The sequence below is a fragment of the Rhinatrema bivittatum genome, chromosome 3 (assembly GCF_901001135.1).
Source record: "Rhinatrema bivittatum chromosome 3, aRhiBiv1.1, whole genome shotgun sequence".
NCBI classification, from domain to species: Eukaryota; Metazoa; Chordata; class Amphibia; order Gymnophiona; family Rhinatrematidae; genus Rhinatrema; species Rhinatrema bivittatum.
Genome location: NC_042617.1, coordinates 182280753 through 182298625, shown reverse-complemented (window position 1 = coordinate 182298625; position 17873 = coordinate 182280753). Strand labels below are relative to the sequence as shown.

The window sequence follows — 17873 nt, the reverse complement described above, 5'->3', positions numbered from 1 at the left end:
TGTAAAGGGGGGTCAAGCTAAAGAGGCATTTCCTCACATCATGCCCATCTCCATAGCATGGTTGCTGCCTTTAAATTGGCTATAAAAGTTAGGGATGTGCAGAAGGAAAAAATTTGTTGCTATTCAGTATTCGTTTCATTGGGTCCCAAATTCATTGCATTCGTTTCATGGGGGAACCAATTCGTTGATATGTTTTATTCGTTTTCCGATTTCCCATTAAAGTCAATGGGGGAAGTATTTGCAGTCTATTTTTGGCTGCAGAATTGGAGTTTTCTTATCAATTCTGATAAAACTTCTGGGGAGCTATCATTAGAACGAGAAAAGAGCTCCAAGGTACCTAGACTGTGGCAAAATGGCACCAAAGTGGCATGAATAGCCTAAGGCACTTTAAAGGGGCAAAGGGGTACCAGGAGGGGCAAGAGTGCTTTAACAGAGGTGCAAAGCAGCAGCAACAATGTCAAAAACACACCACAGCTTCAAAAGAGAGCACTGATAACAGATGCATGAACCCTCGAAGGCAGTACGACAGGCAAAGTGGCAGAATCCAATCTGGATTCAGAATCCAAGTGACAGGCAAAGGTCAGAATCCAATCTGGAACTGGGCTTAGTCAAACCGCAACAACTCCAAATACTACTAGTCTATGCCCCGCCTGGATCACTTGAAGCTGACGCCTCTCCCCTCATTGAATCCATAGTGAAGCATATTGATTCAGACCTCCCTACCATGATCATGGGAGATTTTAATTTGCACACCGACGCCTCACCCCGCTCCCCCGATTGCAAAACCATCCTCAATTCCCTCAACGCAATGGGATTCACGCAGATCGTCAACAACCCAACACACAAAGCAGGACACACGCTGGACCTTATCTTTATTAACTCGAAGTTCGCCTTCTCTTCGGCACCTTCTTGTACTCCAGTCCCATGGTCAGATCACTTTCTGATAACCACCAAGATCTCCGCAAAACAACAGACTCACAGCCCGCAGCACCCTTCTACCATCCATTTCAGAAAAGCATGTGCATCCGAGACCCTCAGCGACCATCTTGCGAAAGAACTCGCAAACCTGGATCTATCCAACCCCGATTCAGCCGTACTCTCATGGCACAACATTACGGAAGCAGTGGCAAACAATTTATGCCCTGCAGTCTCCAAAACAATAAATCTAGAAAAAAAAGGAAATCAACCCTGGTTCTCTAATGAGCTCAAACGGATGAAACAAGTCCTACGTCACAAAGAAAACAGATGGCACAAAGCTCCAAACCGTTCAACACTATCGACATACAAAGGAACCTTACATCATTACAGAACCTCAATTCTAAAGGCAAAAAGAGAATACTTTGCAAACAAAATCCATGATCTCCAATATGACGCAAAGCTGCTTTTCTCTTATGTGTCTCAAATCACAAAGTCATCCCCACCAACGATACCTGATGATCAGGCACAATCCAAGGCCAATGAGCTTGCTTCATTCTTTCAGCAGAAGACTGCTAAAACCCTGGCACTCCTACCTACCAAGACTACCCCCTGCTTTACATTCACCAACACTCACACCCACACTGGAATCAAGCTCAACAATTTTGAACCAACGTCCCCCGGTGAGATCGAATCCCTCCTCAAGAGACAGAAACCCTCTAGCCATCCAGCGGACAACATTCCATCCAAACTTCTGCTACTAATTCCAAACAGGATTTCTGGTCCTCTAGCGAACATTATAAACTGTTTGCTAACCCAAGGGAGGTACCCAGACAGCTTAAAAACCGCTTCTCTTAAACCACTCCTCAAGAAACACAACTTAGACACTAAAGAACTTGCTAACTTCCACCCCATCTCAAATCTCCCTTTCCTAGCCAAACTAACAGAGAAATTGGTTAATACACAGCTTTTCAGAATATCTAGAAGATCACAATATCTTATACCCATCCCAATATGGATTTCGAAAATCTCGCAGTACAGAAACGCTTCTCATATCATTAACAGACCACATCATTATGGGATTAGACAAGGGCTACTCCTTCCTTCTAGTACTCCTAGACATCTCGGCGGCATTCGACACCGTCAACCACTCCATTCTCCTGACTCGCCTAGCAGACATAGGTATATCTGGATCAGCCCTCAGCTGGTTCACATCTTTCCTCAGTAATAGAAGTTTCAAAGTTAAAATTAATAATAAAGAATCACCCTCAACAAGTTCCTCACTTGGCGTACCTCAAGGATCCTCTTTATTACCCACTCTCTTCAACGTCTACCTCCTCCCCCTCTGTCAGCTTCTAACAGACCTTAACCTAACACATTACCTATTCGCAGATGACGTGCAAATTCTGATTCCGATAACAGAATCCATCGCAAAATCACTCACACACTGGAACAACTGCCTAAAATTGATCACCAATCTTCTCAACAGTCTTAATTTGGTTCTTAACGCGTCTTGTCACTTCTGCCATATGGCAGGGGGCTGCTGGCCTGCCACCTGACTGCTAGAAGGGGCTGAGGGTATGGGGTGACTCTGCTCCTTTTCAACCACTTTACACTGCCTGGAAAAAGGGGTCCCCTGACTAGCACTGTCACCATCCCCAGATGGTGACAGTGCCTATCTCAGTCCCTGGACTTTCTGCCTCTATTCCAAGCCCCGAGGTCCCAGTGCCCTACGGGCTCCTCCCGGGGGGTTCCTGGTTCCCGGGTGAACACCTCCTGCCTGTGGCTCCACCCCCCGGCCTACCCTGTCACCCTAGGTAGGCCGGCCCAAGGGTCCACTATCTCGCCAGCAGTGTCCAACTGCAACAGTTTGCAAGGCCATGGACTCGGCGGAGGCCCCAAGCCTGCAGGCCATTCCGGGGATGGCACAACGCCTCCAGCAGCAACAGCACTGTATCGACACACTTGCTGCTACCGTGGAACAGCTGGTCTCCCGCCTGGAGGCCTCTCCTCCTGAACCGCCTCCAGCTCCTCTTCCGGCACCAGCACCCAGTTCAGCTTCAGTGACTCAGTCACCCACGCCGACCCGGTATGCCGGGGATATCAAGACATGCCGTGGCTTTTTAAATCAGTGCTACGTGCGTTTTGCCCTCCTGCCTGCACAGTTCTCCTCAGACGCAGTTAAAGTAGCATATATATTCTCGCTACCTGTACGCCAAGCTTGAAAAATGCGTTTTCGAGGCTGAAGCCCTGCCCTTCCTCGGGTATATCATCTCCTCCACAGGATTCCGAATGGACCCCGAAAAAGTAGCTGCCATAACTAGGTGGCCTCAACCCAAGGGTCTCAAGGCCCTCCAGAGATTCTTAGGCTTCGCTAACTTTTATAGACATTTTATTCCACAGTACTTGCATCAGGTCGCTCCCCTTACTGCCCTGACCCGCAAGGGAGCCGACGCCAAGAACTGGCCTGACGCTGCAGTCGCAGCTTTCACCGACTTGAAAGAGGCATTCCTCACGGACACCTGTCTCCGTTATCCCGATCCCGCCAGACCTTTCATCGTCGAGGTTGACGCCTCCAGCATTGCCGTCGGAGGGGTCCTCAGTCAACACTCTGACTCCGGACAGCTCGTGCCATGTTCTTACTTCTCCAGGAAGTTTTCCCCCGCCGAGATTAATTACTCCATCGGCGTCAAGGAGCTGCTGGCGATCAAACTCGCCTTTGAAGAATGGAGGCAATGGCTCGAGGGGGCCCGACACACGACCACCGTATATACAGATCACAAAAACTTAGAGTTTTTGTCCCAGGCTCAACGAATAAACCCTCGCCAAGCCCGCTGCGCCCTGTTCTTCAGTTGCTTTGATTTCGTTTTACAATACCGGCCGGCGGCCAAGAATCTCCGAGCTGATGCTCTCTCTCGGACCTCCTTTTCCGAAGAAGACCAAGAACCTCCACAGTATATCCTCGACCCTAGTAAGGTTCGCCTGTCCGCCCTGACGGTCCTCTCCCAAGATAGGACCGTGGTTCCCTGACGAGACCGTTTAAAGACGCTACACTGGGCTCATGACTCCCTCACTGGAGGGCACGCAGGACGCGAGAGAACCCTGGAACTCCTTAACCGCTTCTACTGGTGGCCCAACATCCGACAAGATGTGCGCACCTACGTTGGTTCCTGTCCCACCTGTGCCCTTCAAAAGCCCAGTCCTGGACCCCCGTGCGGTCTCCTACAGCCTCTGCTGGTCCCCACAGAGCCCTGGACCCATCTAGCTACAGACTTCATGGTGGACTTGCCCCCGTCTCGCGGTCAAATGGTTATCTGGGTTACCATCGACCGCTTTTCTAAGATGGTGCACCTTGTTCCATTGACCAAGTTACCCTCTGCGCCCGAACTAGCACTCCTCTTTGCCTAGCATATTTTCAGGCTACACGGCCTCCCGCAGGACATCGTTTCCGACCGGGGACCCCAGTTTGTTGCACGCTACTGGAGGGCTCTCTGCAAAGTACTTCAAGGTAAAGCTCAGCTTCTCTACAGCTTTCCACCAGCAGAAGAACGGACAGTCCGAAAGGATGAATCGGTCTCTGAAAACCTACCTTCGAGCCTTCACCAATGAAAAGCAAGACAACTGGTCGGAACTACTGCCCTGGGCCGAGTTTGCCTATAACAATCAAGCTCATGCAGCCACCGGGCTCTCACCATTCCAGCTAGTCTACGGGAAACAGCTGAGACCTCCACTTCCCCTCGCTATTCCCAGCGCCTCTCCAGCCGCCCAGTTGACGGCGCGCCAGCTACAGACCTTGTGGCAGAAGACCCAGAACAAACTGCTCCGCTCAGCCTCTTCCGTCAAACAGGCGGCTGACCGCCACCGACGACCGGCTCCTACCTACCAGCCAGGAGACCGGGTCTGGCTTAGCACCAAAAACACCGTCTCCGTCTCCCCTCACGAAGATTTGCGCCCAGATTCTGTGGGCCATTCCAGGTCGCCGAAAGAGTGGGGTCAGTTTCGTATCGGCTGAGGTTGCCGTCCTCTCTTCGAGTCCACAATGTTTTCCTCGTATCCTTGCTTAAGCCCGTAGTCCTCTCTCGCTATCCTGGGATAACACCTATTACAAGGTAAGCAATTTTGCTTTATCCCAGGACAAGCAGGATGCTAGTCCTCACATATGGGTGATTAGCAAGCTAGAGGCTGAGCCATTTTGTAGTGAATCAACATTGCAGTATTGTTGGTAAAAATGAGGAAGCCAAAATCACAGCAGGTTGGATGTAGAAGGAGTTGGGAATATATTGGAAACAAGTTCTGTAAGACAGATTGTCTAAAGGCCGAATCTTGTCGTTCTTATTTGCCCAAGCAATAATGAGCTGCAAAGATGTGAAGGGAACTCCATGTTGCAGCTTTACATATGGTAATAATGGGCACTGAACGATAGTGTACTACTGATGTAGACATAGCCGTTACTACATGTGCTGTTACTTGCCCCTGGAGAGGAACGTTTGCTTTTTCACAACAGATTTCTATACAGTCTGTTAGGCAGTTGGAGAGAGTCCGTTTTAATACCACAACTCTTGGTTCATTTTTTGTGAAAAGAAACAAAGAGTTGGTTGGATGTCCTATGGACCGCCGTGCGGTTCAGGTAAAAAGCTACTGCATGCTCCCAGTCTCAGGTGTATAAGACTCTCTCTCCTTGGCTAGAGCCAAGGAGAGAGAGTCTTATACACCAGCGTAACCCCTAGTATGTCGGGTTATCACAGGCTTACTTCACCTTAAGCCTCCCATCGATCATTGATCATTAAATGAGACCTAATTGTAATACATTCCTGCGACAAGAAATTTCTTACATAAAACGTATTTTTCTTAGTAGCCATTACATCAGCTAGGAGGGTCAGTGAGTTGCAACCTCTCATCACATACTCACCCTACATAAAGTTCCTGCATGACAGAGTAGTCCTTTGCACTCACCCCAAATTCCTGCCAAAAGTAGTAACAGATTTTCACTTAATCATCAATACTTTTGCTTACTTTCTTTTCAAGACCTCTCTCTCCTTGGCTAGAGAGAGGTCTTGAAAAGAAAGTAAGCAAAAGTATTGATGATTAAGTGAAAATCTGTTACTACTTTTGGCAGGAATTTGGGGTGAGTGCAAAGGACTACTCTGTCATGCAGGAACTTTATGTAGGGTGAGTATGTGATGAGAGGTTGCAACTCACTGACCCTCCTAGCTGATGTAATGGCTACTAAGAAAAATACGTTTTATGTAAGAAATTTCTTGTCGCAGGAATGTATTACAATTAGGTCTCATTTAATGATCAATGATCGATGGGAGGCTTAAGGTGAAGTAAGCCTGTGATAACCCGACATACTAGGGGTTACGCTGTTATTGGCGTATACCCTTTTTCCTTGTAGTATGCCGCTATGGCATTTAGGTGTACCCTTACAGAGGATGACTGGAGACCAGAATTCGAAAGGTGATATAGGCAATCTAGTACCGAAGGAGTGGGGCAAGAAAAAAGATGAAAACCTGTTTGTGTGCACCACTTGGTAAATCTAGTCCACTAAAAGTGGTAAGGTTTACGTGCGGAAGGCTTTCATGAAGCTACGGGAACTTTAGAGACTTGTGTTGAAAGATTAAATGGTTGCAGAATTTCAACATTCAAGTTGTCAGGGCAAGAGTTGTTAGGTTGGGATGACGCAACTTGTCCTGATTCCGAGCTACGAGAGTGGGTGCTGTGCCCAGGCGAATTGGTCTCGGATCGAGAGGTCGAAGAATATGGAAAACCATACTTGTCGAGGCCAGTATACGGCTAAGAGGACTATTGTTCTCTGTCCTGTTGTAGGTTCACGAGAGTTTTGGGTATGAAGTATGGGAAGCATACTGGTCTCGGGCAAGATGTGGGCCTGAGGAACAGTGAACTCCGTCCCGGTTGAGCATTTGGTTGACCTCCGCGCTAGAAGATTTCTCTCACTACACATGTCCAAGACCATTCGAAAGGATGGACCTATCTGGAGATGGTCTGCTAGTGCATTCAGTAAGTGTCTGAGATCAGTGGCCCGAGGATGCATAAAGTGAGCAAGGGCTAAGGATAAAGCTGTGCAGCTTCATTGCAGTGTATGCACAAGGAATTGTTGCAAAGGCAGTATTAGAAGGCATAAGGGTATAACTCATGGTACAAGATCCAGGAAGTTTATGTGGAACTGCTTGGAGCAGAATAGACGTATATTGGGTTGAGAAGATTTGTGGTCAAACTTACAACCTGAAGTAAATGCGAGCATGAGCAGGATCAGACTAGGATTTTGGTTCTAAATCCGTAATATAGAGAGGGACGAAAGCGGTTGAATAGCTTAGACCCACTGATAATGGAATTTCACTGAATCTAACTCATAGCAGTTTTGGTCTATGAGGAAAGTGCATAGTGAAAAAACCTCAGAGCCCAATAATGTAAAATTTTTGGGGGGCTAAGGTTATGGAATATGCACACAGGGACATGTAGGAATGTATTAAAATGTCTGCGCAGATGCTGGACAGGAAGGTCATTGTGACTATGGTGTCCAGAAGTGTATAAGGGAATTATAGCAGTGACAGTAATCCCAGATAGTGGACTGCCTGTGGTTATGCAGCTGTCCATGCAAGGAAAGCGTGAATGATGTTGGACTCCATAGAGAAACAGCAGTCACCGATATTGATTCAATGAAATACCGCAGTTGTCAAAGCTGGTGCCACCGGCAGAGCTTGGAATTGTAATATTGTTGACTCACCATGAGCCACATAGAAAGAATAGAGGTAATGTACTTACTGCATTTTGGAAACATGGTAACGAGAGATACCATTTTACCTGTGCCTTCTGAAGAAAGTTGGTATTTCTGAGATCCAGGATGGGCGGAGAGTAACTACTTTCTGTTGAAAGAAAGAATAATGTAATTAAAACTCCCCAACCCCCCTCTTCCCCCCTGTGCGCTTTGAAGCGTGTAGGGGAGTGTACGGGGAACCTTGGTACAAGGTGGGGGTGGCTGCTCTGATATCCGGCCAGTTGGAAAATCGGGAGGTGTCCACTGGAGGGGTTGATATAATTTGGATATCAGGTAACCTCCCACGGGAGTGAGAGCGGTAAAGTCTTACCCGCATTTCTGAGTGCTGTACAAGGAGACATCGAGACCTGTATCAAGCTTCGAGGTGGACTTGTAGTTGAGGCAGTATGTGCTGGATCTCGTGTTTAGCAGAACAGCGAATGCACCTGGAACTTTGGTACTGAAACAGGAACCAAATGCTAGAGCATTAATCAGTACAGAGCCACGTTGCTGAAAAGTGAGGAAGCCCTGAAGCAATCCCAAAGAAAAGAAAGAGAGGTTCTCCTGGTATTGTGGCTGACATAGCTGGCATAGCGATATGTGACACTAATACCGTTCTTGGAAAGTACATGACCTAGAACTTTTCTAACCATGTGGCCAGAATTAGAGAACACATCTCAATGGGAATTCCGCAGAAGCGGGTACTAACCATCCGACGTGAACCGCCGAAGGATGAGCCGGTGAAGATTGCTGGCTCCGTGGATTTCCAGAGTCCTCGAGGGATAGCCTGTGGACGTCAACGTCCGCCTCAACTCTGATACCTGGTATGGTGGCACAGGTATAGAGGAGGCAAGGCTGGGCGTGGCTGGTGCTTAGACCGGAATGAGCGGAGGACCAGAATTCCGCACCGATGTCGGTGGGGCACGCCTGGGAACAGGGGAGCCGATTAACGAACTCATGAACCCAACCATTGACGCAGCGGCTTGATGTCTCTTGACGCCAGTGCAGAATTCTGCGGATCTCGATCCGGTGTTTCTGGAGCAGGAAGGACTGCCAAAACTGTGTGGAACAGTGCCGATGGCAGTGGTGATGTTGCTCGGCCCGAGCATCATCCAGCATCAAGAAGGATAGCAGGAATGTGTTGGATGGCGTCGGTGGCAGACGGTCATCATGTCAGTGACAATGAATGCCACAGTGCTCGACCTGGTCATACCCCAGCGCTGAGATGGAAGCCCTCGCTGTCCTGGATGGCGATCGATGATGGACTGTCAGCATGCCTGCTCTGCTCCTGATACGGGGCTTTAATAAGCACCCAAAGCATGGAGCACTGTGTTCAGACGAGGGCATTATGTGGCGGTGTTATGTCGGCATTGACGGTAATTGAAAACATCGCTGGTTTCAGAAAAAATGATATGGGCATTGACGGAGTCAATGACCGCATCCATAAAAACGTAGAAGATGCCGATGGGAACAACGTGGGTGTCGAGATCATCGATGTATGGAGGCGGGCGCCGACAATATCTGCGGTATGGCCACGGGCATCGACAGTATCGAGTGGATTGACTCAGGCAACAATGACGTCCATGGCATTTATGCCACGGACATGGGCAGCGATGGAATCGATGTTGACATGGATTTCATCGATGGAATTGGCATTGGCATCGATGCCATGCATGGAAATGGCATTGGCATGGATGCCCATCGATGGAAAACAGCCTGGCATCGATGGAAACAGCCTGGCATGGATGCCATGCATGGAAACCAGCCTGGCATCGATGGAAACAGCCTGGCATGGATGCCATGCATGGAAAACAGCCTGGCATCAAAGGAAAACAGCCTGGCATCGATGGCCATCGACGGAAAACAGCCTGGCATCGATGGCATCCATAATAAAAGGATGGCATTGATGGAAATGACCCCAACAGCGATGGAAGTGTCTCGGGTAGCGGTGGCATCGACCCGATTATGGATGTCAGCGACGAGACAAGGTGTCCGTCGATGTCATCCACCTGGGTAACGATAGCACCGATAAAAGTTAAGGAAATAAATCAGTGCCATGGATAAAACATAGATGGCACTGATAGAAACTATGTAGGGATGATGGCATCAGGGTACCGCAGGGGGAGGGGTACCTGTGGCATCTAAAAACGCAGGGTGGCCTGAAGGGGGTACCGACGGTAGCGATGGGGTATCTACTACGCGAAGGTACTGAGGAAAATAAGGACCTGAATCTACCGGGGCAGTGGCGGCACCCGTAACCGTGGAAGTCCCTGTCCCACTAGCGCTAATTGCCAAGCAGAGTGTCACAGAGGGACACTTGCAGGCTATGTGTGACTAACTGAAAAATAGGGAGAGGGAAGGCCGCAGTCGGTTGGCAGCCAGAAAGGTGACAGGAACCGACCGAAAAAATATGGCATAGTACTCACCGAACGTCGATTAAACCAACGCGGAGGGAGACCCATGCAGGGAAAAGTGTTTGTGAAGTAAAAATGTAAATCTTTTCATGAGGAAAAAAGTGTTAGAATTTCTCACAGAGCTCCTAATCGCTATGCTTACAGCAGAGCGGAAAAAAGAAGACTGAAAGGAGACCCCTGTGGACGCAGGGATCATAGCATGCTGAGCATGCTCAGTGCACTCAGTGTGCCAGTGTCAGTCAAAGCTTTTTAGAAACTTTGACAGAAAGTTTTCTGTGATAGGGCTCCAATACCGATGTCACCCATATGTGAGGACTAGCATCCTGCTTGTCCTGGGAGAAAATAATTATTTCCAAAAGAGGCCCACAGGGGATTTGGCTTCACAGACCACCGCTGTTCCAATATACGTAAGTCTGCAAAACTGGCTGCCCACAGGCACAGTACCTTGATGTGCACTAATGAAATGTATGTGCACATACCAAGCTTGTAACTACAAAGGAGGCCCACTGGGGACCTGGCTGCCCACAGGCACAGTGCCTTGATGTGCACTATTGTAATGTATGTGCACACAACAAAGTGGTAACTACAAAAGAGGACCACTGGGGATTTGGCTTCAGAGAGCTGCGCTGTCCCAATATACATGATTCTGCAAAACTACCCAGTGCCCACTGTTACTGATGCCAAGTGCAATGCTTTCTTGGAATAAAAGAGCACACAGAGTCAATGAGTTCAATAAAAAAAACCCTGCAGTTATGCCAGTTAACAAAAAAGCCTGGCTTGGAACAGCAGCAAAATCAATGAAATATCTGTTTCAATGGCAATTCTATCAAACTAGCTACAAACTGAATATATCTCTCACCCATGACACCCAAATGCTGCTTGCAACTGACTCCAGGGGGTAAAATAAGCAGCAAAATGCCACTACTAGTGCTAGCAGCTTCTCTCAGTTGTACAGACAGACCGTCTCAGATCAATAAAAAGAATTTGCAGTAAAAAAGAAAACCAGGGCTAGTAGCTGGCACTACAGCCAAATCGAACAAATATCTTTTTCTATCGATGTAGCTAGTAATTGAATACAGATTTGAGACACTCAGACTAGCTCTGAGTGAAGCCACCTTCCACAGACCACCTTGCCAGACCACCCCTGCAAAGAAAGTGTGTGGTACGCCGCGTCCTAAACATATATGTAGTGCTGGGTCATCAGGAACAGCGTCACAGAGCACTGAATGAGAGCGGCAATTCGTTGCATTAGAAAAATGCTTAACGCTGATAGGTTGCATTCTGGTCTCCTTGCCAACCTGCCTGACCCACTCTATGACAGGGCTGTGAGGTCACCTATGAATCCCAGGAAAGGGCTGGTTTTTTGCTATGGATACACCCACATGGCATTCACCTACTTCAAACGGCCGCTATGAAATCACTGCGAGCGAGCCAAAAGAATAAAACTAATGATATGTTTATATTCATGGGGGATCGCGATACGTTTCACAAACCCACGAATACAACGAATATGGACCTATACGTTGCGGATTGCCAATGCATTGCAAACAAATGCACACCCCTAATAAAAGTACAATAAGAAAAAGATCCAAGTGCCTTCTGCACAAGTTTTAAAAAGCTGGCCAGTTTCAACCATCTAGTAAAACTATTCTTAAAATTATTTGATATCTTCATTCAACTAATTCTTCTATAGAGAAATGAGAGTGAAGTCTACAATCTATTACAGGAAGGGACAGAATATCAAAATAAATTCTGCACCTCCAGTTCTGTAACACACTCTACCTCCACAGAAATTCCCCCAACAATTGATTTTGGATGTTTCCTCTTAAAACTCACTATCAAAAAAAGAAATTCAAATTCTGGTGTCAACTCATTATCAGTAACATACACACATTCTACTGCCAGTGCCAGACACATTGTGCAGTAAGACAAAACCCTGCAAGAAAGACAGTCAAACTTTATATAGCAAACCAGGAGTAACACCAAGAACTCAAACAGTAACAACCTTACCTGTGAGTAAGCAGCACTGCAAATACCTGGCTGACTGAATTAGACAAAGCTCCAGAAATATTCCTGCCAATCTGGGAGGCCCAATATGCTATCTTTGGCTTGAAAAGTATTGTGGAATAATGAGCTATAAAAAGTCTGCTGCTTCCAGCCTTATTCCCCAGAAACAGCTGCACCAGACCCTTCTGACCCCTGGACCTCATCTCCTAGAAGTTTCCCATACCAAGGACATTGATGCTCATGTCATCTTCTGGTGTCCTTCAGTGAGGGAAAAAAAGTCTGCATTCTCTTCCTGGTGGTAGTGGACTCAGAAGGCACTGCAGTAGCAGCAGTGACCTTCCTAGACCTTCACCTTCATTCCGCCATCTCCAGCACGTACTCTTGTATCAACCGTACATAGCTTCTACCTTCTGAACTCTTCTGATCCCCAAACCACAACTCCCACACATCTCCCATACAAAGGATGACAATGCTCATGTCAGCTTCAGTTCACGCATGGTGGATGTGACACTCCTCATTGTCTCAGGCTACCTTACCTGGTGATAACTTTCCTCACTGGGCATGACTGGCTTATATGTCAGCTCTCCTTCCTGAGCTGGGATGCCTCATTTGGTGGTGGGAGGGCTACAGGATGTAAATGGGATGCAAAAACGTTCTCTGCCCTTTTTCATATCAATTCTCTCCATCTTTCTTTTGCATAGGCTCTCATACATTCACCCGCATGAACTGTCTCTCTCAAACACTCTCTCTGTGTTACACATATATAGGTAGATTTTAAAAGACATGTGTGCCAAAAGCAGAAGAAATGCACACAACTTTGGTCAGTATACACCGAGTAGGTTTTATAATCCACCCTCAGATGCGCGTATCACCCACTGCCTGCACAAGTGCAAACTTTCTAAAAAGAAGCAAAGCATAGGCATTGTCTAGAAGGGGGGTGGGCATGTCAGGGTCTGGCCAAAAAACGTGCACACAAATACTTGCGTGCACAGACATACGCTGGGGTCTTTTACCACACAAATTTACTTCTGCTATGGAGGACATGCAAGTAGTAAAATTAAAAAATTGAGCCCAGTCAGCTGGCTTTTAAAGGTGGGGTTAACAGGGGGGAAATGTGTCTCTAAAATTAGGGGGGTTTGCAAGTCCTATCCCTAAACCGTGCAAACCTAGGAACAAACTGGGAACACAGGGTACGGCATCAGCTCACATCCCTTGTAAGATTTCCCCAACTTACACGGTAGATAAGGGAGTTGCGCGCACATGCGCAGGTCCGTATAAAATTGTATGCACATATATGTGCTTATGTTATAAAATGGCAAAGTCCATTGGTGCCAGCCTGTATACACGTGTGGCTGTTTAAAAGTTACTGTCATACATTTTGTCACATATGCACTCATTCTCACACACAAATATGCTCAGTGTCATTCACATTTTCTCACACTCTCATGCGGCTGGCGTGGTCTGGGAGAGGAGGGGCGGGGGGCAGGCCAGGACAGTGCCATTCGATGCTGTCCTAGGGAAACGCAGTTCCCGGAACGCGCTTGTTATAAAATTTGCGCGTCCATGTGTGCGTGCCATTAACTGAGCACACATGGATGCGCAAGCGGGGGTTTTAAAATTGACCCCACAGTGTCTCTCACACTCTTTCATAGGATGGACACTAAGGAGTCTATATTCAGTGGCATTTATTTGAATAACTTGTGAATCATCTGACTATGTGCCAACTTTTGAATATTTCAGCCACTTATCGGAAAAAATCTAGCCTGAAAACTCATTATCTGGCTAAATGTTTGCAGATAACATGGGGCATTCTTGGGGCAATTTTAGGAGGAATTAAATTAACTAGATAAGTTAACTGGCTAACTCTGTTCATAATATATAGTAGTTTTAAAGTTAGATGGATAAAGTTATCCCACTGTCTTTTAAGGTAATCAGGTAAACTTAATGGTGCGACTGCACCACTGAATATCCTTCCAAAATTAGCCAGATAAGTTTGCCAGTGGCTGAATATTACCCCCCTAAGTCAAGGGTATTGCAGGAAGAGCCTTTTTTGCCTATCATTTTTAAGTGCTCCTTCAGCTAAATAATGATAAGAGAATCATTCAGTAAATCGAGGTAAAATGTTGCATTTTAAACAAGATTAATGTAGAACTGAAATGTCCTTTCTGAACTATTCAATGTATTTTCAGAGTACACTACACTGCGTTAACTTTCTGTTTCTTTTTTGTAGGCTGAATCAACTAGCCTTACCCCTACCTATAAATTGTACTACCTCCCTAGTTCACCTCTATATTCCTTCCTTCATTTCCCTCCAAATATCTCCTCCAAGAACTGCATTGAATGCTAATACCTTCTCCTGCCTCGTATGCCCAATTTTTGTTACCTTTTTTGATGACAGGTTCAAGATATTCTCCCAGCCCCTTCTCAATTTTTCTACTTGTCCATCATTTATATGGCCAATACCATGTGCATTATCTACCCAGGCCACTGCATATCAAACTCCTTCTACAGACATTTCCCGGGCTATTAGATCTGCCCCAATTGCATAGTGGACAATTGCGATGTAGATTCCTCTCCTACAAATGTATCATTCGACAACTGCTATACAGTTTCCTCTCCTACAGCTACCCCACTAGAACCAACTAGTAATTTCTATATAGATTCCTTTCCTGCAGTTGTTCATCCCTGTGTATATTTCCCCGCTTTAGAGATTACACAGATAGACCAACCTAAATCAGATATCTTCCAGGCATCCAGTTCCATTCTTCCATGCCTGTACGAACACCACCTGTTAAACATATCCACGTAAACCTACTTGCAATCCTTATGTATATTATTTCCCCACTTTAGAGAGTACACAGATAGACCAATCTAAATCAGACATTGACTGCCCTACAACTGCAAATTCCCATTCTCCCAAGCCTGTACAAAGAGGTTTTAACATTCTGAGAAATTATCTTCAACAGAGGTGAACAGCAAGGTGAGTAAAAGTAATGAATTAGCAAATTATCAGTGCTGGCAATTCTGGTGAACACTTCTATTAAATCTCAGGAGAAAGCAGTAACATAGAGACTCCACTGCAATTCAAGAATATGTACAAAAGGAGGAGGCGGTAAGCTACAAGGAGTCTGTCTAGTCTGAATTCTGGGGATTATGAGTTTAATGTAAATTACTGTAAAATATTGCAGTATTTTCTAAAGTTCATTAATGTGCAGATTATAAAATACGAGTACATATGTGCATAGAAATGCTCGCAAAAGTAAAAACCATGAACCGTGCAAGTTCGAGCTAAATAAAAATAAATAAATAGGTAACAGCACATAGCCAGATAAGACAGACAAATGTTTTGTCTGTCTTATTCAGATGTTTCTGAATAAGACAGATGTTTGTCTGTCTTATTCAGATGTTTCCAGCTACGTAAACCTATTGCTACTTAACCGGATAAATTGCAATATAGCCGGACAAATGCCACTACTTATCTGGATGTTATATTCGGTGGCTCGCAGGATGGCCCCAAGAGCTGCCTCACTCACTCCTGATGCTACCTGCGCTTGTCCGTGGCAGGAATACCACCAGAACCCAACATAAGATGCCACTTGAACTTCTCTTCCTGGCCGGAGAATAGCTTGGGAACTCTTGGATGACAGCATTGACTTCCTCCTATAAAGAGCTCCTTTGGAGGAGCTACTGATGCTTCAGCATCAGGTCTCCTGCCATGCCTTGAACCTTCAGTCCATGCTGCCTTGTTTCTGTGTTCCAGTTTCCTGGATTCCCTTCCTTCATGCCTTCCTCTGTGTTCCTGCATACCCTTGCCTTGCCTCATATGTGCCCATGTCTTGTCCCATCTCTTCTTGTCTGACTCTTGGCTTGTTATCCTGGATTCTGATCTCAGCTCCAAACCTTGATGCTCCTTGGTTGTTGCTTGGATCTGCCCTTCTCCCTTGGATCTGAGTTCGCCTTGTCTGTTGCCTGCCTCGACCTTTGTCCTGCCTCCGTATTCTCTAGTCCAGTGGTTCTCAACCTTTTTTCTGTCGGGACACACCTGACAGATGGTTCTCACATGCATGACACACTGAACCCATGATCATCACGGGGCTAGATGTAAAAGCACAATTTGCATCCACGGGAACCCCCCTGACCCACAATAATGGATGTAAAGCAGAATTACGACATTCCCCATACAACTCACCCTACAAAAAAGATATTCTGGTTCTGGTGTCATCTCAGTAACAGCAACTCAAACTCCTTCTACTTCCAGGCTCAATAGCCCTACTTATGAAAAGACAGCAGTTTACCACCAATGCGTGTCCTCTTGAGAAAACACAACAAATAAGACCGATGCAAATGCTTACATGCTAGTAAAATATCTCATCTCCGTAACAGACACAGAACCGACCTAACATACTCACAGGATCTGTAGTAATGCACATAAACTAATCCGCACACAGTTACACCTGTATTATGGAACACACTCAAACAGGAGCAACCCGATCAATGAAAAGGCAACACTATAGATATTAAATCAGGCCCTAAAAACCAATACACCTCTTATTAGGAAAACAGAACTAGCAAGCAGCTATAGATCCCCTCACAGAAATAATTGTAAAACTATACTAATAAGCAGAATAAATGTTTCAAAACAGCTATGAACAGAATAACATCCAACAATTAAAAACTCATAAAAACTATTAAAAATTCTCCAAACACCAATAAAATATTTAAAAAAAAGCAGACATATCACATAATATTAAATAATTAAAATGGCAGTCAATTAAGAAAAATAAACTTAAAAAGCCACCTTTACTTATCCCCTCCAGCAGCTCTCCTACTCCTCTTCCATGCAGGCTATAGCACATAGCAGAAGCAGCAGTAGAGGCTAAGCTCTATACTCATGGTTCTCTTCCTTAGGGCCCATGTCTCTCACACACACACCATACCAGTCATGCCCCCATGACCAGTTTCTGTCTCTCACACACCAATCATCTCCCAAACAGTCTTTGACACACACACACCAGTCACCTTCCTGAACAGTTTCTCTCAAGCCATACACACACACAGGCTTCCCACTCCTGTGTTCTACTTACATATACGGGCTTCTCACTCTCATAATCACTTTCTCTGTCTCACACACACACACTCACCAGTCTCTCACTCCCATGCTTGTTCTCTCCACATGCACAGGCTTCTCATTCCCATAATCACTTTCTTTCTCTCACAGACACACACAAACACACACCAGTCACCTGATCTCTCTCATGCATACACACACACAGGCTTCCCACTCACATGTTCTCTTTCAGATATACAGGCTTCTCACGCCCATGCTGTGTCTCACACACACCCAGGTTTCTCACTCCCATGCTCACTCTCTTCACATGCACAGGCTTCTCATTCTCATAATCACTTTCTCTCTGTTACACACACACACACACACACACACCAGTCACCTGATCTCTCTCATGCATGCACACACACAGGCTTCCCACTTCCATGTTCTGTCTTACATTTACAGGCTTCTCCCTCCCATGCTGTGCCTCACACACACCCAGGTTTCTCACTCCCATGCTCACTCTCTTCATATGCACAGGTTTCTCATTCCCATAATCACTTTCTCTCTGTTACACACACACACACACACACACACCAGTCTCTCTCTCTCATTTCCATGCTCGCTCTCCACTGCACAGGCTTCTCATTCCCTGAATCACATTCTTTCTCTCACATTCACACACACCAGTCTCTTTTTCTCACACACACTGTCA

The 17873-nt window shown here is 46.2% G+C and overlaps 1 long non-coding RNA gene across 2 annotated transcripts in view; it reads left to right on the top strand.

Moving 5' to 3' along the window:
* Positions 1-17873, top strand: part of LOC115088715 — an 83280-nt gene that overhangs the window by 26247 nt on the left and 39160 nt on the right. Inside the window, exon 3 of one of the 2 annotated variants that reach the window (XR_003855834.1) lies at positions 14962-15091. This is a non-coding gene — a long non-coding RNA (uncharacterized LOC115088715). Of the gene's footprint in view, positions 1-14341; positions 15092-17873 lie in introns of both variants that reach the window. The other variant, XR_003855833.1, reaches the window with a different exon arrangement.